This window comes from Thalassophryne amazonica, chromosome 3, assembly GCF_902500255.1.
Source record: "Thalassophryne amazonica chromosome 3, fThaAma1.1, whole genome shotgun sequence".
Taxonomy (NCBI): Eukaryota; Metazoa; Chordata; class Actinopteri; order Batrachoidiformes; family Batrachoididae; genus Thalassophryne; species Thalassophryne amazonica.
Window position 1 is genome coordinate 130,709,730 of NC_047105.1, and position 25,332 is coordinate 130,735,061.

Below are 25,332 nucleotides of genomic sequence, written 5' to 3' on the forward strand. Positions count from 1 at the left end.
GGGAAATGGTGATATTGTGTATGTGGAATAAGTTTTAGATCTTTGAGTTCATCTCATACAAAATGGGAGCAAAACCAAAAGTGTTGAGTTTATATTTTTGTTGAGTGTATAATTTGGTGAATGATGGAATGTTTCGCCTCATGAAATATTTGCACCCATCATTTATATAACAAGTTTTCACTGTGTAAATTAGGATTTAGAAACACCTATAGAAGGGACCACTATTGTTATTTACTTCCACCTTTCCCACACACAGACAGTAGGCAGAAAACTCCAGACTCCAAGCAGATGCACTGAGAAAACGCATGGGAAGATGGCTTCAGAATATGTGTCAACTCTTGATCCCGAAGATTGAAAGCGATATTGTGAAGATTTAAATATTGGAGACAACAACCATAAAAGATTTCAAGTTTTTGGAGGCATACAATTATTTTATCAGTGGTCACGTGAGGGATCACTGTTATCAGTCTGTTGATGCAGACATTGATGTCTGTCTGAGCTCTTTCTGCTGTCTGGTTCCGTCTCTGTGGGCTGAGTGCAACAACAGGATGTGCTCTGAAGTTGAGGAACTTTTAAAACGCAGTCCAAAAAAGACAGTCCCGGCCGGTGTGCGCACTGTGCGTCAGGCTGCAGTTCACAGAGATACAGAGGAACATAATAAAACAAGTTTCACTGAAATCCATAGGGGGCGTACCGAGATACGGCCAAAGGAAAATCGCCAAATATCACGTTCTTAACATAAAGAGCTAAGCCACCGCCATTTATGCAAATTTGGAAAGAACTTGTCCCAGTGTATCCAAATATGCATAAATGAGCAAGGCTTATTCATGGCGCAGGCCCTGGGAGGGTCCCAAATGTAGCCCAAAATGCCAAAAGTTGTGACTTGAAGCGCCACCTATAGGCGATGCCCTCAGTTAGCCTTGAAAAGTATAACGCTAAATGGGAGAACTCCATCCATACATTCATATACCACATTCATATACCATAAGATCAAAGAGGCTTACGGAGGGCGCACAAAGATATTCAAAGATCAAAATCCACATTTTGACTATATCAATGTTTTGGCTCCTTTAACCCTAACCTAAAAAGGGCCGTAGTTTTCCTCCCGACGGGATTTTTGGATTAAAAAAAAAACGTAATTTTTGTCCGTTTGGACAATATATCTTCCCCTAAAAAAAAAACTTCAGTGGCCTACTGAAACATGATATATCACCCCCTTCTATAAACCATTCCACAGACTATGGCTCTTAACAACCGGATAGCACCACCATAATCTGCATGGTGGTGCAAATATGGTAAAACTAAATCCTTATTTACACCACAGTGGTGCAAAAAACCCACTGTGTACAAAATGAAGAAAAACTGTAATCAGCGTCATCAGTCCATCACCAAGCTAAACTGGTCTGAAATAAAGTTTAGTGGACAAACCTGTTCTGGATCAGCGAACTTCAGGCTTGAAAACAGCATCCAGCACGTTGACTAGTTTCTTCTCTTCTTTAAATCGACTCGTTTCTTCTTGCTGCTCTGCAATGTCTTTGTTTCTACCAACTCAAATATCTCGACATTAGCAGCAGTTAGCCACTGTTTCAACAACCTTCTCAGCTGTTCCACCTTTTCGCGCTAACTTCGCCTTTTCTTTTTCTTCCGGTTTACTGTCGAGCTTTGTGCTTCAGGAGCTCTTCAAAAAACATGTTCGAGGATCACAGAGTGAAGTTTGACCTGTTTAGAGAAGATATTCCAGCGTCTCCAGCTAACTAGCTTTAGTCACGGAAGCTAATCGGAAACAGCTCTTCTTCTTTGGATGGTTTGACGGTTGGGAAAACAGCTTATCAGTACACTATCACCACCTCCTAGAATGGAGAATGGACAGGTTGCTGACACTGCCATAAAAAGACTGGAATTATGTGTATTAACATAACGGAGGGACAAATTTACACACAGCCTTCAGTTTGTTTAACTGGCAGGAAAACCGCTGACTGGAGCAAGTCAGCCATTTATTGATTACACTATCGGGCCTCTACTGGTGGTTGGCTCTCACTGCGGTATTGTATCACTTCCTGTTCCGGAGCACAGCGGTGTTTTTCTGTATCTGTTAGCTGTTTAATCTGCGCAGTTAGATTGATCTAGTTACCTAGATAACGATTTGTTTCACAGTGTAATCTTCACGTGCTTTAACTAAAGCACTCCCTCTGCTGAATCACCTCTAAATTATTTACACATTATTCACTTTGTGTGTTTTTAGGACTCCGCTAGCTTGGCGCAGCTACTAGCTCTTAGCCGATTTAGCATGGCGGCTTCTGTCTCTCCTGCACTTTTCTGCTCTGGGTGTGAAATGTTTAGTTATTCCTCAGCCTCCTTTAGCAGTAATGGTACTTGTAATAAGTGTAGCTTATTCGTAGCTTTGAAGGCCAGGCTGGGCGAATTGGAGACTCGGCTCCGCACCGTGGAAAATTCTACAGCTAGCCAGGCCCCTGTAGTCGGTTCGGACCAAGGTAGCTTAGCCGCCGTTAGTTTCCCTCTGGCAGATCCCGAGCAGCCGGGAAAACAGGCTGACTGGGTGACTGTGAGGAGGAAGCGTAGTTCTAAACAGAAGCCCCGTGTACACCGCCAACCCGTTCACATTTCTAACCGTTTTTCCCCACTCGACGACACACCCGCCGAGGAACAAACTCTGGTTATCGGCGACTCTGTTTTGAGAAATGTGAAGTTAGCGACACCAGCAACCATAGTCAAATGTCTTCCGGGGGCCAGAGCAGGCAACATTGAAGGAAATTTGAAACTGCTGGCTAAGGCTAAGTGTAAATTTGGTAAGATTGTAATTCACGTCGGCAGTAATGACACCCGGTTACGCCAATCGGAGGTCACTAAAATTAACATTAAATCGGTGTGTAACTTTGCAAAAACAAAGTCGGACTCTGTAGTTTTCTCTGGGCCCCTCCCCAATCGGACCGGGAGTGACATGTTTAGCCACATGTTCTCCTTGAATTGCTGGCTGTCTGAGTGGTGCCCAAAAAATGAGGTGGGCTTCATAGATAATTGGCAAAGCTTCTGGGGAAAACCTGGTCTTGTTAGGAGAGACGTCATCCATCCCACTTTGGATGGAGCAGCTCTCATTTCTAGAAATCTGGCCAATTTTCTTAAATCCTCCAAACCGTGACTATCCAGGGTTGGGACCAGGAAGCAGAGTTGTAGTCTTACACACCTCTGCAGCTTCTCTCCCCCTGCCATCCCCTCATTACCCCATCCCCGTAGAGACGGTGTCTGCTCCCAGACCACCAATAACCAGTAAAAATCTATTTAAGCATAAAAATTCAAAAAGAAAAAATAATATAGCACCTTCAACTGCACCACAGACTAAAACAGTTAAATGTGGTCTATTAAACATTAGGTCTCTCTCTTCTAAGTCCCTGTTGGTAAATGATATAATAATTGATCAACATATTGATTTATTCTGCCTTACAGAAACCTGTTTACAGCAGGATAAATATGTTAGTTTAAATGAGTCAACAACCCCGAGTCACACTAACTGCCAGAATGCTCGTAGCACGGGCCGAGGCGGAGGATTAGCAGCAATCTTCCATTCCAGCTTATTAATTAATCAAAAACCCAGACAGAGCTTTAATTCATTTGAAAGCTTGACTCTTAGTCTTGTCCATCCAAATTGGAAGTCCCAAAAAACAGTTTTATTTGTTATTATCTATCGTCCACCTGGTCGTTACTGGGAGTTTCTCTGTGAATTTTCAGACCTTTTGTCTGACTTAGTGCTTAGCTCAGATAAGATAATTATAGTGGGAGATTTTAACATCCACACAGATGCTGAGAATGACAGCCTCAACACTGCATTTAATTTATTATTAGACTCAATTGGCTTTGCTCAAAATGTAAATGAGTCCACCCACCACTTTAATCATATCTTAGATCTTGTTCTGACTTATGGTATGGAAATTGAAGACTTAACAGTATTCCCTGAAAACTCCCTACTGTCTGATCATTTCTTAATAACATTTACATTTACTCTGATGGACTACCCAGCAGTGGGGAATAAGTTTCATTACACTAGAAGTCTTTCAGAAAGCGCTGTAACTAGGTTTAAGGATATGATTCCTTCTTTATGTTCTCTAATGCCATATACCAACACAGTGCAGAGTAGCTACCTAAACTCTATAAGTGAGATAGAGTATCTCGTCAATAGTTTTACATCCTCATTGAAGACAACTTTGGATGCTGTAGCTCCTCTGAAAAAGAGAGCTTTAAATCAGAAGTGCCTGACTCCGTGGTATAACTCACAAACTCGCAGCTTAAAGCAGATAACCCGTAAGTTGGAGAGGAAATGGCGTCTCACTAATTTAGATCTTCACTTAGTCTGGAAAAAGAGTCTGTTGCTCTATAAAAAAAGCCCTCTGTAAAGCTAGGACATCTTACTACTCATCACTAATTGAAGAAAATAAGAACAACCCCAGGTTTCTTTTCAGCACTGTAGCCAGGCTGACAAAGAGTCAGAGCTCTATTGAGCCTAGTATTCCTTTAACTTTAACTAGTAATGACTTCATGACTTTCTTTGCTAATAAAATTTTAACTATTAGAGAAAAAATTACTCATAACCATCCCAAAGATGTATCGTTATCTTTGGCTGCTTTCAGTGATGCCGGTATTTGGTTAGACTCTTTCTCTCCAATTGTTCTGAGTTATTTTCATTAGTTACTTCATCCAAACCATCAACATGTCTATTAGACCCCATTCCTACCAGGCTGCTCAAGGAAGCCCTACCATTATTTAATGCTTCGATCTTAAATATGATCAATCTATCTTTATTAGTTGGCTATGTACCACAGGCTTTTAAGGTGGCAGTAATTAAACCATTACTTAAAAAGCCATCACTTGACCCAGCTATCTTAGCTAATTATAGGCCAATCTGCAACCTTCCTTTTCTCTCAAAAATTCTTGAAAGTGTAGTTGTAAAACAGCTAACTGATCATCTGCAGAGGAATGGTCTATTTGAAGAGTTTCAGTCAGGTTTTAGAATTCATCATAGTACAGAAACAGCATTAGTGAAGGTTACAAATGATCTTCTTATGTCCTCAGACAGTGGACTCATCTCTGTGCTTGTTCTGTTAGACCTCAGTGCTGCTTTTGATACTGTTGACCATAAAATTTTATTACAGAGATTAGAGCATGCCATAGGTATTAAAGGCACTGCACTGCGGTGGTTTGAATCATATTTATCTAATAGATTACAATTTGTTCATGTAAATGGGGAATCTTCTTCACAGACTAAGGTTAATTATGGAGTTCCACAAGGTTCTGTGCTAGGACCAATTTTATTCACTTTATACATGCTTCCCTTAGGCAGTATTATTAGACGGTATTGCTTAAGTTTTCATTGTTACGCAGATGATACCCAGCTTTATCTATCCATGAAGCCAGAGGACACACACCAATTAGCTAAACTGCAGGATTGTCTTACAGACATAAAGACATGGATGACCTCTAATTTCCTGCTTTTAAACTCAGATAAAACTGAAGTTATTGTACTTGGCCCCACAAATCTTAGAAACATGGTGTCTAACCAGATCCTTACTCTGGATGGCATTACCCTGACCTCTAGTAATACTGTGAGAAATCTTGGAGTCATTTTTGATCAGGATATGTCATTCAAGGCGCATATTAAACAAATATGTAGGACTGCCTTTTTGCATTTACGCAATATCTCTAAAATCAGAAAGGTCTTGTCTCAGAGTGATGCTGAAAAACTAATTCATGCATTTATTTCCTCTAGGCTGGACTATTGTAATTCATTATTATCAGGTTGTCCTAAAAGTTCCCTAAAAAGCCTTCAGTTAATTCAAAATGCTGCAGCTAGAGTACTGATGGGGACTAGCAGGAGAGAGCATATCTCACCCGTGTTGGCCTCTCTTCATTGGCTTCCTGTTAATTCTAGAATAGAATTTAAAATTCTTCTTCTTACTTATAAGGTTTTGAATAATCAGGTCCCATCTTATTTTTGTAAGAGTAGAATGGGAGGCAGAGCCTTCAGCTTTCAGGCTCCTCTCCTGTGGAACCAGCTCCCAATTCAGATCAGGGAGACAGACACCCTCTCTACTTTTAAGATTAGGCTTAAAACTTTCCTTTTTGCTAAAGCTTATAGTTAGGGCTGGATCAGGTGACCCTGAACCATCCCTTAGTTATGCTGCTATAGACTTAGACTGCTGGGGGGTTCCCATGATGCACTGAGTGTTTCTTTCTCTTTTTGCTCTGTATGCACCACTCTGCATTTAATCATTAGTGATTGATCTCTGCTCCCCTCCACAGCATGTCTTTTTCCTGGTTCTCTCCCTCAGCCCCAACCAGTCCCAGCAGAAGACTGCCCCTCCCTGAGCCTGGTTCTGCTGGAGGTTTCTTCCTGTTAAAAGGGAGTTTTTCCTTCCCACTGTCGCCAAGTGCTTGCTCACAGGGGGTCGTTTTGACCATTGGGGTTTTTACGTAATTATTGTATGGCCTTGCCTTACAATATAAAGCGCCTTGGGGCAACTGTTTGTTGTGATTTGGCGCTATATAAATAAAATTGATTGATTGATTGATTGATTGATTGATTGACTATGTAACAAATTTTTATTTTTGTTTTGTTCCTGGGTACACAGTGTCTTTTCCTAACCTTTTATGCCTTAAATAAATAGAAAATAGTTGTTATTTCATAGAAACTTTGCTTCTGTGATCAGGACAATGATATTTTGAAATTTGTCTGTTTTCAAGAATATTCTCGATTCACCTTCACTACTACTGAGTAGTCTTCTAGAATATTCTTTAACTGCTAGAACTGTCCAGAATTTTCTAGAAGTTTCCAGAATTATCTAGAAATTTCAAGAAACTTTTAGAAGTTTCTACAACGTTAAAAAAAAATCAAATCAAAGTTTGTGCTGAATGTATTCATTTTTCCATAGACTTTAGACATAAGCAGATGAAATATAACACTTAGAAGCCAGGAACAAAAATTGTGTTACATAGTGTTATCTGCTGTGCTGTGACAATGACAGAGGTGTCAAGAGCACATTCAAGAACCCCAACACTTCAACATCTTTGAATTTCCAAACTAATGGAGAGAAAATAGCTTTTTTGTTCTTTCTTTTCCTCGTCTCTGCAAATCTTTTGTCCGTTATAGTCCAGTAGGACACAGTAATGCAGTGATAAGTTTGCTACGTGTTGGTGTCAGAATGACTGGTTGTGTGCATATATACATACATACATACAGATGCCAGGAAGGATATATATATATATATATATATATATATATATATATATATATATATATATATATATATATATATATATACACTCAACAAAAATATAAACGCAACACTTTTGGTTTTGCTCCCATTTTGTATGAGATGAACTCAAAGATCTAAAACTTTTTCCACATACACAATATCACCATTTCCCTCAAATATTGTTCACAAACCAGTCTAAATCTGTGATAGTGAGCACTTCTCTTTTGCTGAGATAATCCATCCAACCTCACAGGTGTGCCATATCAAGATGCTGATTAGACACCATGATTAGTGCACAGGTGTGCCTTAGACTGCCCACAATAAAAGGCCACTCTGAAAGGTGCAGTTTTATCACACAGCACAATGCCACAGATGTCGCAAGATTTGAGGGAGCGTGCAGTTGGCATGCTGACAGCAGGAATGTCAACCAGAGCTGTTGCTCGTGTATTGAATGTTCATTTCTCTACCATAAGCCGTCTCCAAAGGCGTTTCAGAGAATTTGGCAGTACATCCAACCAGCCTCACAACCGCAGACCACATGTAACCACACCAGCCCAGGACCTCCACATCCAGCATGTTCACCTCCAAGATCGTCTGAGACAAGCCACTCGGACAGCTGCTGAAACAATCGGTTTGCATAACCAAAGAATTTCTGCACAAACTGTCAGAAACCATCTCAGGGAAGCTCATCTGCATGCTCGTTGTCCTCACTGGGGTCTCGACCTGACTCCAGTTCGTCGTCGTAACCGACTTGAGTGGGCAAATGCTCACATTCGCTGGCGTTTGGCACATTGGTGAGGTGTTCTCTTCACGAATAAATCCTGGTTCACACTGTCTAGGGCAGATGGCAGACAGCGTGTGTGGCGTCATGTGGGTGAGCGGTTTTCTGATGTCAATGTTGTGGATCGAGTGGCCCATGGTGGCGGTGGGATTATGGTATGGGCAGGCGTCTGTTATGGACGAAGAACACAGGTGCATTTTATTGATGGCATTTTGAATGCACAGAGATACCGTGACGAGATCCTGAGGCCCATTGTTGTGCCATACATCCAAGAACATCACCTCATGTTGCAGCAGGATAATGCACGGCCCCATGTTGCAAGGATCTGTACACAATTCTTGGAAGCTGAAAATGTCCCAGTTCTTGCATGGCCGACATACTCACCAGACATGTCACCCATTGAGCATGTTTGGGATGCTCTGGACCGGCGTATACGACAGCGTGTACCAGTTCCTGCCAATATCCAGCAACTTCGCACAGCCATTGAAGAGGAGTGGACCAACATTCCACAGGCCATAATTGACAACCTGATCAACTCTATGCGAAGGAGATGTGTTGCACTGCATGAGGCAAATGGTGGTCACACCAGATACTGAGTGGTATCCCCCCCCCCCCCCAATAAAACAAAACTGCACCTTTCAGAGTGGCCTTTTATTGTGGGCAGTCTAAGGCACACCTGTGCACTAATCATGGTGTCTAATCAGCATCTTGATATGGCACACCTGTGAGGTGGGATGGATTATCTCAGCAAAGGAGAAGTGCTCACTATCACAGATTTAGACTGGTTTGTGAACAATATTTGAGGGAAATGGTGATATTGTGTATGTGGAAAAAGTTTTAGATCTTTGAGTTCATCTCATACAAAATGGGAGCAAAACCAAAAGTGTTGCATTTATATTTTTGTTGAGTGTATATACACACCTTCCTGGCATCTGTCCGTCTACGGGAGACAATGGTGTAGCGTCCAGTTTTTGTTTTTTGTTGTTGGTGGTGGTGGTGATGGTGGTGGGTTTTTTTGTTTGATTTTTTTAATACACTTTTTTAAATTCAATTTCAATTTATTTCATTTATATAGCACCAAATCACAACAAAGCTGCATCAAGGCACTTCACACAAGTACACAGCACGTTTTACTGAGTAAAATATACTCTGCAGAGATAATATTTGGTCCCAGTCTAAATAGAGTAAAATACACCCTATTATAGAGTGAAATCAGTTCTACCGCTGTAGAGAGATGATAGATAATGACTGGAGTGCAGTTTTAATGAAGGCAGGACTGACCAAGTTTTAGGGAGGACCTTTCGGTCGGCGACACTGTTTGTCAATTCAAGTGGATCTACTCCAATAAGAGTTGATTTTACACTGTGATGAGTTGATTCAGCCCTGTGCTAGAGTATGTTTAACTTTATATAACGGCTGAGTGGATCCTTGTCATTGGATTGGTGCTTTGTATGTCACATGACATGGAATAATTCATCCCATTTGTGTTGCACTGCATTTAGAGTGCAGCTTGGTTCCATTTAGAGTGCAAATTTGGTTCCATACGTTTGGTACCATTGCACTCTGCACACACGCACACGGGCACACACGCAGGCATGCACGTCCTTGTGCACACGCATGTGCGCACGCACACACACACAACACGCGCACGCACGCACACACAAAACAAATCTGCTGTGCTGTCTGGAGGCTGTTGGCAGGAAATTGGAATGAAAAGCAGGACTCATTACTGATGTGATTTTTTTTTTTCTTTTCGCTGCACTACGGACGTACACAGTCTTTTTTTTGGTAGTACATGCACACACAAGCGCCGACCAGGTTGCGTGTGTGCACGGGGGACAATGACTCTACAGAGACATAATTTGATTGAGCGAACTGACACTGCTAATTATTGTAAGACACACATACACACACACACAAAACAAATCCACTGTGCTGTCTGGAGGCTGTTAGCAGGAAGAAAGAAGAAAAGCTGGACTCATTTCTGAAGTGATTTTTTTTTTCGCGGCACTGAGGACGTACACAGTCAACCAACCTGGTTTGTGTGTGCACAAACCAGATAATTTGTGTGCACAGGCGTGTGCGGGGGACAATGAAACAATGATTTGATTGCGCTAACTGATGCTGCTAATTCGTATAACATACACATACACACAAAATGCACTCCGCTGTAAGCCGTCTGGATGCATGAAGACCCGAAACGCTGATGTTATTTTTGGTTGGACTGAGGAACTACACAAAGTTTTTTTTATGGAAGTCCGAAGTCAGTGCACAGCATCACTGGACTACACATTACAATTTGGAATTGAGCAACAGTGGAATACCAAAATATAGGCCCCTTTTCTGTTGTTTATAAATTAATAAAATATCAAATGACAAGGATCTATTTTAGCCATTATATAAAACAAATAATGAATGTTTTTACATTCTTTCAATGGTACGAATATTTCATGAGATGAAAGCTGGAACATACCATTCAATGAGGTGAAGTATACTATTTGGACTAGGACCAACTGTTATCCCAGCAGAGTAAATTTTACTCTGAAAATTTTACTGTGTTGTCATGGCTGGCTGTGGCATGGCACAGGTAGAAGCAGGACACACAATACAGACTCGCAGGCAGAGCCTAGGAGGTAATAAAAGGCTTTATCAAAAAATAGGCAATGGTACGGTACACAGCAAGGCAGTCAGTGGGGTGGCAGTACAGGTAGTCGAGAAGCAGACTCGTATTTCAACAAACAGGCAGGAGTCAGGTTCACGGCATGGCTGAGATCGGAGGAAACAATCAAGGTCACAAAACGAGGCAAACAGGACTAGAAACAAGGATGCGAGGATGTGAAATGAGTTCGACAAACTGACAGGTAAGTGAGGGACTATAAGGGCTTAAATCCAGCTAATTAGGGGAACAAGCTGCACGTGTTGAATGTTCAAGAAGGGAGGCATGGTCAGGTGAATCCAAGACTTCAAAGATGAAATGGGGAGGTGCAAGAGTGTGAGTGTATGAATGAAACAGATGGAGATAAAGATGAAACGGGCAGGTGCAAGAGTGGGAGTGGGCGAAAAACCCAATGGAGAAAAACGTGCCCAGAAACCCACAGTGTACAAGTGAGCAGAAGAAGGGGCAAACTAAGCAATTAAGTGACAAACAAAAACCGAGAACAACAAGAATATAAAAGGCTATGGCTGAAGGACACCTGGGATACAATAAAACAGCAAAACAACCTACAGAAAATAAATGATGACAAGCAAACAAATCCAGAGATTATAGATAATGCAGAAAACGTAATAAATGACTGAACACAAAATAAATGCTAACAGAAAATAAAACCCATGACTAACAGAACATAAACATGATACTGAAGATAAGTATGAAACAAAACCAGAGAATTACATAACACAAATCAAAGTGAACAGGCAAAAAGGGGAGACAGGTGCCGACAGGGAACAACTACAAAGACATGACCAAATCCTGACGTGTAAGGTCTAACCCATTGGCGGTTTGTTAATAGGGGGTCCTAGGGAGCCACACCCCCTGCGTTTGACAGAGGAAAATCTACATAAACATGACAAAATTTGTCATTATATTAAAAAATTGAAATGAGTATTTACTTTTACCATAAAATTATAGCTTGTCAGCACCTGTCATCATTTAATAAAAGAGGTTTCACAATGTATGGATTAATAACTTTGATGTTTTGAATACGTCATTTATTAACTGAGGGGAGCCGGTCTAACAGGAGGCAATGGCAAGCCTTGGACTATTGCCCAGCATGTGATCCGGTGCTTCTCACTAATTGGCCTGTCTCAATTTTGCCTTTTGGACCAACAGAACTGCGCCCTGACACTCCCATTTTTGTTGACAACGACTTGTATCAGTGTTGTCCTCATGTGATTGGACGTCATATTCATGCACAACAATCATACAAACCTTTTCTCTCTGTTGCCGGTGTGGTAAATGGCTGCTATAACTAGATCTGCCGAAAACTTATTTCATTAAAAATAGTCCATTCTCAAGGCGTTCACTGGAAGAAAGAAAGAGGATAAAGGAGCTTGAACCTGATCAACCCGATTTACAGATAAAGCAGCTGGCGAGCTTACACCTGGGGATTCTCCTGCTCATGCTATGCTAAGCGGAGCTGGCTAGCAGGCTGCAGTGTGAGTAACGCCTTTTATTGTTTCCCTTGTTTTCTGTTTCAAACGGTCGGCACCGATGCGTTGTGGACCATAGCGGGGGTTCTTTTGAGACCTAAAGCACCTCTGAGAAATGCCAATGGCACGAGAGCAGCCAAAGCTATTTAGACAACTGTTTAAGGCTGACTTTTTTTGGATGGCATGGCACAGCATATCTGAACAGCTTGATGAAGGGTGTGCTTGATAAAATTGTGGCCCAAAGGCTGCCAACATCCAGTACTGTCAGGTGGAACTTTCACAGCCGTGCCATCAACACAGTGTTTGAGCATAGGGAGGACCTCATTAGCTGTTTTGAAGTTTATTTCATTGGATCATGAAAAAAACCTCCCACACCGAGCACCACATTACTTTTAAAAATACATGAGTTTACACAATACTATTTAAAAATAATGTAACAAGAAAATAATTAACAAGTATCTAGAGATAACAAGACAATATATACAAATAAATATTGCTAAAATTGTTGTGAAAGTGTCGTGACACGGACCCACAACAGGGGGCGTTAATGAACGGACAATGGATAAGCCAAAAAGTAACAATTTAATGCTGTGAATCACACAACGATGTACAAACAATAACAATACAGTGACTGTCAATCATACACCAGGTGACGTGTGGGCAGGCTCGACGATAGAAGACGCCTGGCGAGAGAAAAGCCAGATCCACACAGCTTCCACCGCCAACGGAGCTGAAGAACACCGGAGCCGCCAAGCCCTGCGCCCCAGGTGGCCGCTGTCTTCAGCAGTCAGACCCGGTACTGCTGGCAGAGAACAGAGACAGTCCAGATGAGTGTGAGGTCGCACACTCAGTAATCCCACAGTCTGTATTCAGTAAGGGAGGGAGAACCTCCACCTCCAATCACACACTCGTGCAGCTCCTGTCTAACCACTTATCTGATTGGAGTGTGAAGCGAAGCCGTCGCTGATCACACCAAATGCCAATCCCACAGATAAGGCAAACACCACAGGATAACGGCTGCAAAAGAAGTTCAGATTATTACTCAACGTTTTGAGTCAGCAGAGAAAGTTACCTGATAGGTAGTTGATTTCTCGGCGAGGAGGTGGAGTCGCAGTCCGGCCTTTATGGAGATGGTGATGAGTTGGCTGAGTGACAGCTGGTGCTGATGAAGAGTGACAGCTGTCACTCCCAGTGGCTCCGGCGCCCTCTCGTGCTTGAAGCCCACACTCCAAGCAGGGCGCCATCTGGTGGTGGTGGGCCAGCAGTACCTCCTCTTCAGCGGCCCACACAACAGGACTCCCCCCTCAACGGGCACCTCCTGGTGCCCGACCAGGCTTGTCCGGGTGCCGCCGGTAGAAGTCGGCCAGGAGGGCCGGGTCCAGGATGAAGCTCCTCTTCACCCAGGAGCGTTCTTCGGGTCCATACCCCTCCCAGTCCACCAGATACTGGAACCCCCGGCCCAGGAGCCTGCGCACGGTCCAGGCAGGCTCTCCATCTATGATCCGGGCAGGAGGCGGCGCCGGTCTGGGGGTGCAGAGAGTCGACGTGTGGTAGGGTTTGATCCTTGAGGTATGGAACACTGGATGAATCCGCAGTGAAGCTGGTAGCTTCAGCTTCACTGCGGCCGGACTGAGGACTTTGGTTATGGCAAAAGGTCCTATGTACCTGTCCTTGAGCTTCTGGGATTCCACCTGCAGGGGGATGTCCTTTGTGGATAGCCAAACCTCCTGCCTGGGCTGGTATGCAGGGGCCGGGGAACGCCGGCGGTCTGCATGGGCCTTAGCCCTCGTCCGGGCTCTGAGCAGGGCAGAGCGGGCGGTACGCCACACCCGACGGCACTTCCTCAGATGGGCCTGGACCGAGGGCACCCCGACCTCTCCCTCCACCAGTGGAAACAATGGGGGCTGGTACCCCAAACACACCTCAAACGGGGAGAGGCCGGTGGCAGATGAAACTTGGCTATTGTGAGCGTACTCGATCCAGGCCAGATGGTCACTCCAGGCCGTCGGGTGCGTGGAGGTCACGCAGCGGATGGCCTGCTCCAGTTCCTGGTTCATCCGCTCTGCCTGCCCGTTCGTCTGGGGGTGTTACCCAGACGAGAGACTGACGGTGGCCCCCAGTTCCCTGCAGAAACTCCTCCAGACCTGGGAGGAGAACTGATGACCACGATCCGAGACAATGTCTGATGGAATCCCATGCAGACGCACGACGTGGTGGACCAGGAGGTCTGCAGTCTCCTGGGCCGTCGGGAGCTTCGGGAGGACTACGAAGTGGGCCGCCTTGGAGAACCGGTCCACTATCGTTAAGATGGTGGTGTTGCCCTGGGACGGCGGGAGGCCCGTGACAAAGTCCAGGCCGATATGAGACCAGGGGCGACGAGGCACAGGCAGAGGCTGGAGGAGGCCTTGGGCCTTGTGATGGTCAGCTTTGCCCCTGGCACAGGTGGTGCAGGCCTGGACATACTCCTGGACGTCGGCTTCCATAGACGCCCACCAGAAGCGCTGCCGGACCACTGCCACGGTCCTTCGCCCCCCTGGGTGACAGGAGAGCTTGGAACCGTGACAGAAGTCAAGGACCGCAGCCCTGGCCTCTGGTGGGACGTACAGTTTGTTCTTCGGACCTGTCCCCGGGTCCGGGCTCTGTGTCAGGGCCTCCCGGATGGTCTTCTCCACGTCCCAGGTAAGGGCGGCCACGACAGTGGACTCGGGGATGATGGTTTCAGGGGGGTCTGACAGCTCGGTCTTGACCTCCTCTTCGTGCACCCGGGACAGGGCGTCAGATCGTTGGTTCTTTGTCCCGGGGCGGTAGGTGATCCGGAAGTCAAAACGCCAGAAGAACAGCGACCAGCGGGCTTGCCTGGGGTTCAGACGCTTCGCGGTCCGGATGTACTCCAGGTTCCGATGGTCCGTGAAAACTGTAAATGGTACCGATGCTCCCTCCAACAGGTGTCTCCACTCCTCAAGAGCCTCCTTCACCGCAAGAAGTTCCCGATTGCCAACGTCATAGTTCCGTTCAGCTGGGGTCAACCTGCGGGAAAAGTAGGCACAAGGATGGAGAACCTTGTCGGACTCCCCGCTCTGGGACAGCACGGCTCCTATCCCTGAGTCAGAGGCATCCACTTCAACAACAAACTGGCGCTTGGGATCGGGCTGCACCAGAACCGGTGCAGTCGAGAACCGGCGTTTCAACTCCCTAAACGCGGCTTCACACCGATCCGACCAGGTGAAGGGGACTTTTGTGGAGGTCAGGGCTGTCAGGGGGCTAACTACCTGACTGTGGACCTTGATGAACCTCCGGTAGAAATTTGCAAAACCGAGGAACTGTTGTAGTTTCCTACGGTTCGTTGGTTGGGGCCAATCTCTCACCGCCGCAACCTTGGCCGGATCAGGGGCGACGGAGTTGGAGGAGATGATGAACCCCAAGAAGGACAAAGAAGTGCGGTGGAACTCACACTTCTCGCCCTTCACAAACAGCTGGTTCTCCAACAACCGCTGTAGGACCTGACGTACATGCTTGACATGGGTCTCAGGATCCGGAGAAAAGATGAGTATATCGTCTAGATATACGAAGACAAACCAATGCAGGAAGTCCCACAAGACGTCATTAACCAATGCTTGGAACGTCGCGGGCGCATTGGTGAGGCCGAACGGCATGACCAGGTACTCAAAGTGACCTAACGGGGTGTTAAATGCCGTCTTCCACTCGTCTCCCTCCCGGATCCGAACCAGGTGATAAGCATTCCTAAGATCCAATTTCGTGAAAATTTGGGCTCCATGCAGGGGCGTGAACACTGAATCCAACAGAGGTAATGGGTATCGGTTGCGAACCGTGATCTCGTTCAGCCCTCTGTAATCAATGCATGGACGGAGTCCGCCGTCCTTCTTGCCCACAAAAAAGAAACCAGCACCCATCGGGGAGGTGGAGTTCCGGATCAACCCGGCAGCTAACGAGTCCCGGATGTAGGTCTCCATTGATTCGCGTTCCGGACGTGAGAGGTTGTACAGCCTGCTGGACGGGTACTCAGCGCCTGTTATCAAATCAATGGCACAATCGTACGGATGGTGCGGGGGCAGCGTGAGCACCAGATCCTTGCTGAAGACGTCAGCAAGGTCGTGGTACTCGGCCGGCACCGCCGTCAGATTGGGGGGGACTGAAACCTCCTCCTTAGTCACACTGGGTGGAACCGAGGATCTTAAACACTCCCGGTGGCAGGTTTCGCTCCACTGAACCACAACCCCAGACAGCCAATCAATCCGGGGATTGTGTTTTAACACCCATGGAAAACCCAAAATCACTCGGTAGGTAGAAGGTGTTACATAAAACACAATCTCCTCCCTGTGATTCCCAGACACCACCAATTTCACTGGCTGTGTCTGGTGTGTGATTAGTGGAAGAAGGGTGCCATCTAGCGCCCGCACCGACAATGGTGACGGTAAGGCCACTAGAGGGAGCCCAACCTCCTTTGCCCATCTGCTATCCAGCAGATTCCCCTCCGACCCCGTGTCCACCAGTGCTGGGGCGTGAAGGGTTAGATCCCCACTCAGGATCGTGACTGGGATTCGTGCAGATCGTCAGGGTTTCCCCACGTGGGTGTTGTGACCCACCCTTAGCCCAGTCTCTAAGGACGAGTGCTGTTGTTTTGACCGTTTGGGGCATTCTCTCTGTGTGTGCTCGGTAGAGCTGCAGAGAAAACACTCTCCACGGATCAGCCTCCTTTGTCTCTGATCTGATCGTTTTTTGGCCCTGCTTGTTTCCATAGCAACGTCAGCAGGGGGAGCTGTTGTCACGTGGAGAGCCCTGGCAGTGGAGAGTGGGGAAGTCGGCTTCCTTTCGGACCCGGGAGGAAGAGGGACGGCTTGTGCCTGGCCATGCCCCTCGTCTTGTTCCCGTCGGTGTTCCGTTAATCGGTTGTCTCCGTATAACCAGGTCGATAAGCCCATCTAAATCCCGTGGCTCGTCCTTCGCCACCAGGTGCTCCTTAAGGACCAGAGACAGTCCATTTACAAAGGCTGCGCGGAGCGCAACAGCATTCCAGCCGGCTCGCGCTGCCACAGTCGACTGCATACTTCGCTGCGCTCCGACGCCCCTGCCGTATCGACAGCAGCACACTTGAAGCGGTCTCGCCTCTATGAGGGTGGTCGAACACCTGTCGGAACTCCCTCACAAACTCAGTATAAACCGTTAGGAGCCGTGAATTCTGCTCCCAAAGCGCCGTAGCCCAGGCGCGTGCCTCTCCTCGAAGCAAATTGATCACATAAGCCACCCGGCTGGCGTCTGCTGCGTACATGACTGGACACTGTGAAAAGACGAGCGAGCACTGCATCAAGAAGTCTGCGCACATCTCCACACAGCCTCCGTACGGCTCCGGAGGACTTATGTTTGCTTCAGGGGAAGGTGGGGGGGGTTCGTTTAACGACCAGCGGAATGTCTGTTTCTGGCACACGGTCAGCAGAAGGAGGTGCTGCAGCAGCGCCCTGAGCACGCGCTTCCACCTGGGCGGTGAGAGCCTCCATCCTACGATTGAGAACACAGCTCTGCTCGGTAATTAAGTCCAACCGAGCGGTAAAGGCGGTTAAGATGTGCTGCAGCTCACCCAACATGCCTCCTGCTGGTGCCTGTGCACCCCGCTCTTCCATTGGCTGTTCAAGCGATGGTTGACGCCCCTCGGGATCCATGACGCTGGCCGAGAAATCCTGTTGTGAAAGTGTCGTGACACGGACCCACAACAGGGGGCGTTAATGAACGGACAATGAATAAGCCAAAAAGTAACAATTTAATGTTGTGAATCACACAACGATGTACAGACAATAACAATACAGTGACTGTCAATCATACACCAGGTGACGTGTGGGCAGGCTCGACGATAGAAGACGTCTGGCGAGAGAAAAGCCGGATCCACACAGCTTCCACCGCCAATGGAGCTGAAGAACACCGGAGCCGCCAAGCCCTGCGCCCCAGGTGGCCGCTGTCTTCAGCAGTCAGACCCAGTACTGCTGGCAAAGAACAGAGACAGTCCAGATGAGTGTGAGGTCGCACACTCAGTAATCCCACAGTCTGTATTCAGTAAGGGAGGAAGAACCTCCACCTCCAATCACACACTCGTGCAGCTCCTGTCTAACTACTTATCTGATTGGAGTGTGAAGCGAAGCCGTCGCTGATCACACCAAACGCCAATCCCACAGATAAGGCAAACACCACAGGATAACGGCTGCAAAAGAAGTTCAGATTATTACTCAACGTTTTGAGGCAGAGAAAGTTACCTGATAGGTAGTTGATTTCTCGGCGAGGAGGTGGAGTTGCAGTCCGGCCTTTATGGAGATGGTGATGAGTTGGCTGAGTGACAGCTGGTGCTGATGAAGAGTGACAGCTGTCACTCCCAGTGGCTCCGGCGCCCTCTCGTGCTTGAAGCCCGCACTCCAAGCAGGGCACCATCTGGTGGTGGTGGGCCAGCAGTACCTCCTCTTCAGCGGCCCACACAACAAAAATATATTAATAAACAATAATTAAAAGAAATAAAAAATAAAGGTAAAATAGATAAACATGAACACGCCACTCAACAAAGTCTGCTGCCAAACTGGTGTCTAAACACTCTTTGTCAACCAGAAAAGCCTCACAGGTGCTTCAAAGTCTGGCTGAAGATGGAGTTAGTGTCCCAAGACCATCTCTCCAGTAGCCGTCCACCCCCCAGTGTCATCACACGTGCCCCACCACAGCACCCACTTCCCCAATGGGCCGCGACACCCTGTGTCCCACAAGCCCCAGAGCAGGGCCCCAAGACCACGGCAGAACAGGACAGATGGCCCACCCCCCTCACACCAATGCCCCAGACATCACTAACCATTTGGGGCCAACCCCACATGCCACACTAACCCTACCTAACAAATCCACCCTTGTTATTATAATTAATCTCCCTTGATGTGTGTGACCCCCTAAGTGAGCAAGGATAAAGTGTTGCATTAAAAGCAGGGCAGGAACGGCAGGTGGCAGACTGCCATGGGAGGCCATACGTGGCACACTGCTGCACCAGACCCTACCCTGCCACCGCCTAGTAACCCCAACTCTAAATTGGTGAATGTGTTAACTAAATGTGTAGAAATAAAGTGTATGCATTAAAATGGCAGGGAAGAAGCACCGGATGGTAGCTGTTGTAGGAGGCTGCAGCACACTGCTGCACCACAGACTGTCTGCAAACCCATCACCAACACCTGACCGTGAACTTATATGAACCCTATGTGCTCCCTAAAACCCAATATAATGTGCGTGCAAGTACTAAGCTAGTGAAGTCCATTAAAAGGGTGTGACACGTGAGGCCCAACCCCAAGCAGCCAGCAGAAGGGAAAGGCACAGTGCAGGGTGTAGGCCACACACCCTGGCCCCACTGGACCCCACAACCCACCCCCAGACCCATGGGAGGCGCCAGGGCAACCATGAGACAGGAGGTAGCGGGCAGTCCTGTACTGGAAGCCTAGAGAGAGAACAACAGGTGGGACAGGAGGCCAGGCAGCCGGAGGAGAATGAGCTACCCTGCAGGGCAGTCCCCGACAGACCCCGAGGGAGAGGCAGGGGCATGGAAGGCCACATATGTGCCGAACTCCGGGGAGAGGCACCTACCCCTGCCCAGGCACCAGACCCCAGCCCTCCCATGGCAGAGTAGGCAAAACCCTCACACAAAAAGGAACAACAGCCACCCAATTACTCCCCTTCCAGCACCCCCACTCCCCAACAGGACCAGCAGCCCCACGATGCAGAGCTGGGGCCCCCCAGGCAGGCCAAATTTGCCTCCCAGCACCCCTCTAGGCATGGAGGTGCACCCACACCCTGCAAGGGAGGAAGCTGGAAGGGAGCACGGGCCAGCACATGACCACCCACACCCCGCCCCCACAAGCCCACAGAGCGACCAAGCAGCACCCAAAAGCAACACCGCCCAAACCCCCGAAGCCCTACCCCAACCATACATCCCCAGGCAAACCCAGCACCCCACTATAAGGACAACCAAACCATCCCCGCATGCATGCACCACCACACCCAAGGGGCCACCCACTTTAAAAGATACAAGCTGTCACCTCCACATAACGTCATTCTGTGATAACAAGAGTATCACAATGAGCTGCAACTTGGATCTGTAGCACAAGAGAGTAGAGTTAGTGGATCAACAATAAAAGAAACAAGTCATAATCTAATATTAATATGGTACATTAACAGGTGCAAGAGTGGCATTCCCTAACAGACCAAAATCAGACCTCCAAATTCCATTTCAAATTTAATGAGTTAATAAATAAGGACCATGTTTCATGAAATTGTGGTAATTGATTTCTTAATGAAGCAGATATTTTTTTCCCTTATATATATTTGAAAAGGAGGTTTGACCAGTGGTTGATATTGATTGATTGTTTATTTTTCCAATTCAGCAATATAGTTTTTTTTGGCAATAGTCAGTGCTACAAGTATAGTTTTAGATTGTTTAGTTGGCAGTTCAATGACTGTTGTGTCTCCAAGAAACATAAATTAGAAGATAAGGGGATTCTGTTTCCCTAGATGGAGGACAATTTTTCAGTGACTTTTGACCCCAAAAAAATGGACAGGTGAGCAGAGCCAAAGGGCATGAAAATAGCTCACACTGTGAACAAACATCAGAGACTGAGAAGCCCATTTTATATATCTTATATTGTGTGATGTGTGTTCTATGAAGAATTTTGTATTGGATGAGCTGTTGGTTGGTATTTTTTGTCATTGAAAATGTGCTTTTACAAATCTATGTACAATGGTTAGGGTCAGATGTGAGGAGGAAGTCCATCCCCCATTTTAAATTGGGTAAATGTAAAGCAGTGTCCACGCATGATATTAACTTATACGTATACCTTAGACAAGGTTTTCTGTCAGGGCGGGCGGGAGCCCGTCACCAGGGGCGGCTGGACCCGCAATACAGACTCCCAGACTAGAGTTAGGTGAAGAAGAAATCATGGTCTTTATTCCAGCATCAGGTTCGGTACACATGTAATCAGTCAGCGCAGCAGAGGTACAAGCAGGGTCAGGCTGAGACGCAGTCATAAACAGGCAGGGTTCAGAGGCACGAGCAAACACTGACATCTGGGACGAGGCAAGAGGCATGGTCGGAGACAACAGAGCAGGATTCTGAACACGGCAATACAAAATCAGGACTGAGTAAGGCGCTGGAAAGTGTACAAGACAACAATCTGGCGGCGAAGTGAAGGACTGTGGGGTTTAAATACAAGTGAACTAATTAGTGTGAAACGAGGGACTGGTGGTGTCAATGAGGTGCATGTGAGGGGGCGTGGCTAGTGAACGAAGATACTACATTGTGCAAGACAGTGAGGGAGGACAACACAAGTTGGAGTGAAGAAAAGACAAAGATATGTGAACAGGTGCACAGAGCATGAGTGAAAGGAAACACAAAGCAGACAGAGTTAAAGTGAGAGACAGGGACACATGGCAGGTGCAGGACATGGGGTGAAACAGAGAACTATGAACAGAACATAACAGTGTGAAGAATAACAGGAAACAATGAACCGGCTAGACATAAAACAGGATCAAATATAACACAGAACAGGGCATGAACAGGAACAAAATACTAAAGCAAAACTAAACAAGAGATAACTAAACAAAAACTGCACGCAAGAGTAGAGATAAGTACTTAACCAAATTAAACACAAACTGACTTAAGAAAACAAGGCAGTAAAACAGAAAATAGAGCAAAACCTGACATCAAGCATAAGCCCAAAAAGGAAAAGCAAAAAACTAACAAACAAACAAACAAGAGATAATCAATGTTCAATAACGCGAACATAAGCTGACAGAATAAAACTAGAATGGAACAGGATGATGACGGAAGTATGAAAAGTAACAAAACAAAGTAACCAAGCAAAACAAGAACAGGGACTGACCACATAATGAAAACAGTTAATAAAACAAAGCTGAGGGAGATGACGATGAACTAAATAACGAGGCCAAATAAGGATTAAAACCTGGATCAGGGACAGGCATGACATTTTCTTTACTGGTTTACAGGTTCTTGATGTCTTTCACTAATGTGGGTTGTTGTGGTGGACACTGGCGTGTCTGAAATTTGACATCACTGCATGCTTTACTTGATAGTAATGAATACAATTTCCTCCTATAATTGGGTACCGCAGTTTCAAGGAAAAACTCCCTCTGTTGATTTGAGGAAGAGACCTCAAGCAGACCAGACTCAAAGGGGTAACCCTCTGATTGGGCCATGCTACCAACACAGTTGACAATACAAATATACAGGAAAATTTTGTCTTTTGTTTCTCTCTGCACCTAGGTGAATGACTTACCAGTCTAATGTGCGAGTGACAATTTCTGCTGCATTTGTTGCACATGCATTGTGATGCTTGCTGAGGCTGTCGCTGTCACTCCTTCCTCCTAGCTCATTGTTCAGCAAGGCCTTGGTTCCTCTACTGCTCAGCCCTCTGTGCACCTGTTCTGACAGTAAGGCGCAAGGCTGCACACTCCTCCCACATGTTGACACTGATGCTGCATATTTTCATATCCTTCTTGCAGACATCCTTTAAGCGCAGGCATGGTTGACCAGCCAAAATGAGCGTCCTCTGCCAGCTCACCTTAGAGTAGATCTTTAGGAAAGTGGCCTGGATTTATTCTCATGACATGGCCAAGCCAACGAAGGTGCCTTGGCCAACAATGGTGAACATGCTGCTCATGTTGGTGCTTTCCAAGACCTCTGTGTTGGGCACCTTGTCTTGCCATCCGATGTGCAGAATTTGTCTAAGGCACCTCAGATGGTAACTGTTGAGCTTTTTCTCATGTCTGGTGTAGGAGTGTGCTGAGCACACAGGTCTCGTAGATGAGCAGTTTTGTTTTCTCAGTGAGGCTGGAGTTGTCCCAGACTCTGTGGCTTAGATAGCTGCTGCTGCCTTCACAATCCTGCTGTTCATCTCTGCATCAGTGGAGAGTGAGTTAGAGATGCTTGACCCAAGGTATGTGAAGTGCTCCACGACCTCCAGGCTGTACCCATCCATGTCAATATTAGGGGGAGCAACTGTGCCCTGAACTATGACACTTGTCTTCTTCAGACTGATGGTCAGTCTGAACTCCTTGCAGGCATAAGAGAGGTAATTAACAAGCTGCTCCAGCCTGTCTTCAGAGTGTGATGTCATGCTGCATCATCTGCAAAGATCTGCCTCTGGATTCACCCGGTTTTTCATGTGTCCAAAATCAAACCAGTCAGCACCAGTCCTCAGGCTGGGGATTCCAGTATTTGGTGGCCTGGGAGGGTTATGGGCCTGGGTGTCGTTGGACCTCATATTGGACCCCTCCCTCCTGCTGGACTTGTACTGAGCTCATCCTGATTGTCCTTGTAGGTCACCTGGGGGCTCCCCGTTTGGGGGGGTACTGTTGTGTGCTGCCTTGGTTCCTGCTTGGTCCTGCCTTCTCCTTCTCTACGATGGCATCCATGGAAAACATAGTTTTTTCTTTTGAAAGGTTTGGCTCCAAATGTTGGAATTAATACTGTTACAAATGGCTACAAATGGCATTTATGGACCACTATGAGATACAAACATGCGTATATTGATGAGGATTTAACCCTGAAGCCAGACTCACCAACGTTTAGCCTGTAGCAGTCATGCTCCACCTTTTGGACACAATTCACCATAAGCAGCCTCAGTCAACTCTCTCATCTCCAGCAGACAATGTATCCCGCGCACCTTATGTGTGTAACAGTGCTGCAAATGATCAATGTGTGATTCCATGAAAATTACAGCCTTTCGGCCTCATTTGATATGCTTCTTGCCTATGCCTGTGTGCCAGTCAATAATGCTCATTTTTGAGACACACTGTCTTTTCGCAGTCTCCCACACTTCCACTCATCACTCCGGTGTGTCGACTAATTTCTTCCTCTCTTGTGCACGAAAGCACAGCAGAAGGTATGTAGAGGTCATGCACTTCAGCGGTGCCAGGCAACACCAAACTTTCACACGTGAGCTCCCAATGTGAGCCTCTACATTGGTGATCTCAGATGTTTGCCTTTCAATGTTTTTGAAGGACAAACAGACATGATCATGATGTCAATCGTGGAGACTGCCCCAGTGATTGGCGGACCGCACCTCAGCAGCGGCTCCACTCCCCACCAAATACCACAATGGGGACCGAATACCCGTTGAGCACCCGTCTAAGACACCAGCACCTGGATGGCGGTGGTGATGGCTTTGCCATTTGGCATGACCCGACATGACCATGACCACGGCCCACCGCAGCTATGAGCCAGGTGGCCGGCGGAGGACCGCATCACGGTTGCCGCTGCAGGAGCAGTGGTCCGGCTCGGATCGGCACTCTCTGAGTCCGGACAGCCAGGATTGCTTCAACTACAGCGTCGACAGTAGTGCCAGACTACCCCGTAATGTCTTCATGGGGCAGCCAAGTCTCTTTGTCTCTGCTGCATGGATGCATGGCTGATCTGCGCCATTTTACAGCACAGCCATGTCCCTGTGCCTTCAACGGACTCCCGTGGTGACAAGCAGCTCTCCAACCTCAACCGCCTCTCCAAGCTTTCCCAAGCCTCACCTCCCCACCCCCAAGAAGAGCTCCACATACAACCGCCCAGGCCTTCATCACTCACAGACGGCCTGGCTTTTATAAGCACGGCCACAACAGGCTGCTCACGGCGCCCGTTTCATGGATTGAAATGGCACTTCATTGCTCACAGCCGGCCCACCTTTCATCAGCATGGCAGCTACAGCCTGCCCACGACAACCACTTCATTGATTGAAACAGTGTTTTCATTGCTTTACAGCTTGCCTGCGATGGCCATTTCATGGATCACAATGCCCCTTTCACTGCTCTGTGGAAGTCCCTCGATGTACCAGCTTAATGGACGGTGGAATACGCTTTGTTCCACCATGCCACTCACAGCAAACAGTGGCAGTTCTGTTCTGCCATGGCGCACAGAGGACCACAACAGCCTTCCAAGGACAGTGGAATATGTTTTATTCCACCATGGTGTGCACAGAGGACCGCCAGAGCCTCCCAATGTCAACCCGTTTCATGTATTTTCTAGAGCAAAAACACTGAGCGCACACTCCTCCATAACTTTAATTATTTTCAGTATGGTGAATTTGGGGGGAGATGTTTAGCGGTCCTGCT

General features: G+C 46.8%; 1 long non-coding RNA gene across 2 annotated transcripts; it reads left to right on the forward strand.

Moving 5' to 3' along the window:
• The first annotated feature begins 3,401 nt into the window (after positions 1 to 3,401).
• On the forward strand, positions 3,402 to 12,666 carry LOC117507613. Of its 2 annotated transcripts, XR_004559793.1 has the most exons (4): positions 3,402 to 3,413; positions 4,833 to 4,841; positions 10,354 to 10,480; positions 12,634 to 12,666. It is a non-coding gene; the product is annotated as an uncharacterized LOC117507613 (long non-coding RNA). The 2 variants fall into 2 exon arrangements; XR_004559792.1 differs by lacking the exon at positions 12,634 to 12,666 and having other exon boundaries at positions 10,354 to 10,502.
• The last annotated feature ends 12,666 nt before the right edge of the window (positions 12,667 to 25,332 follow it).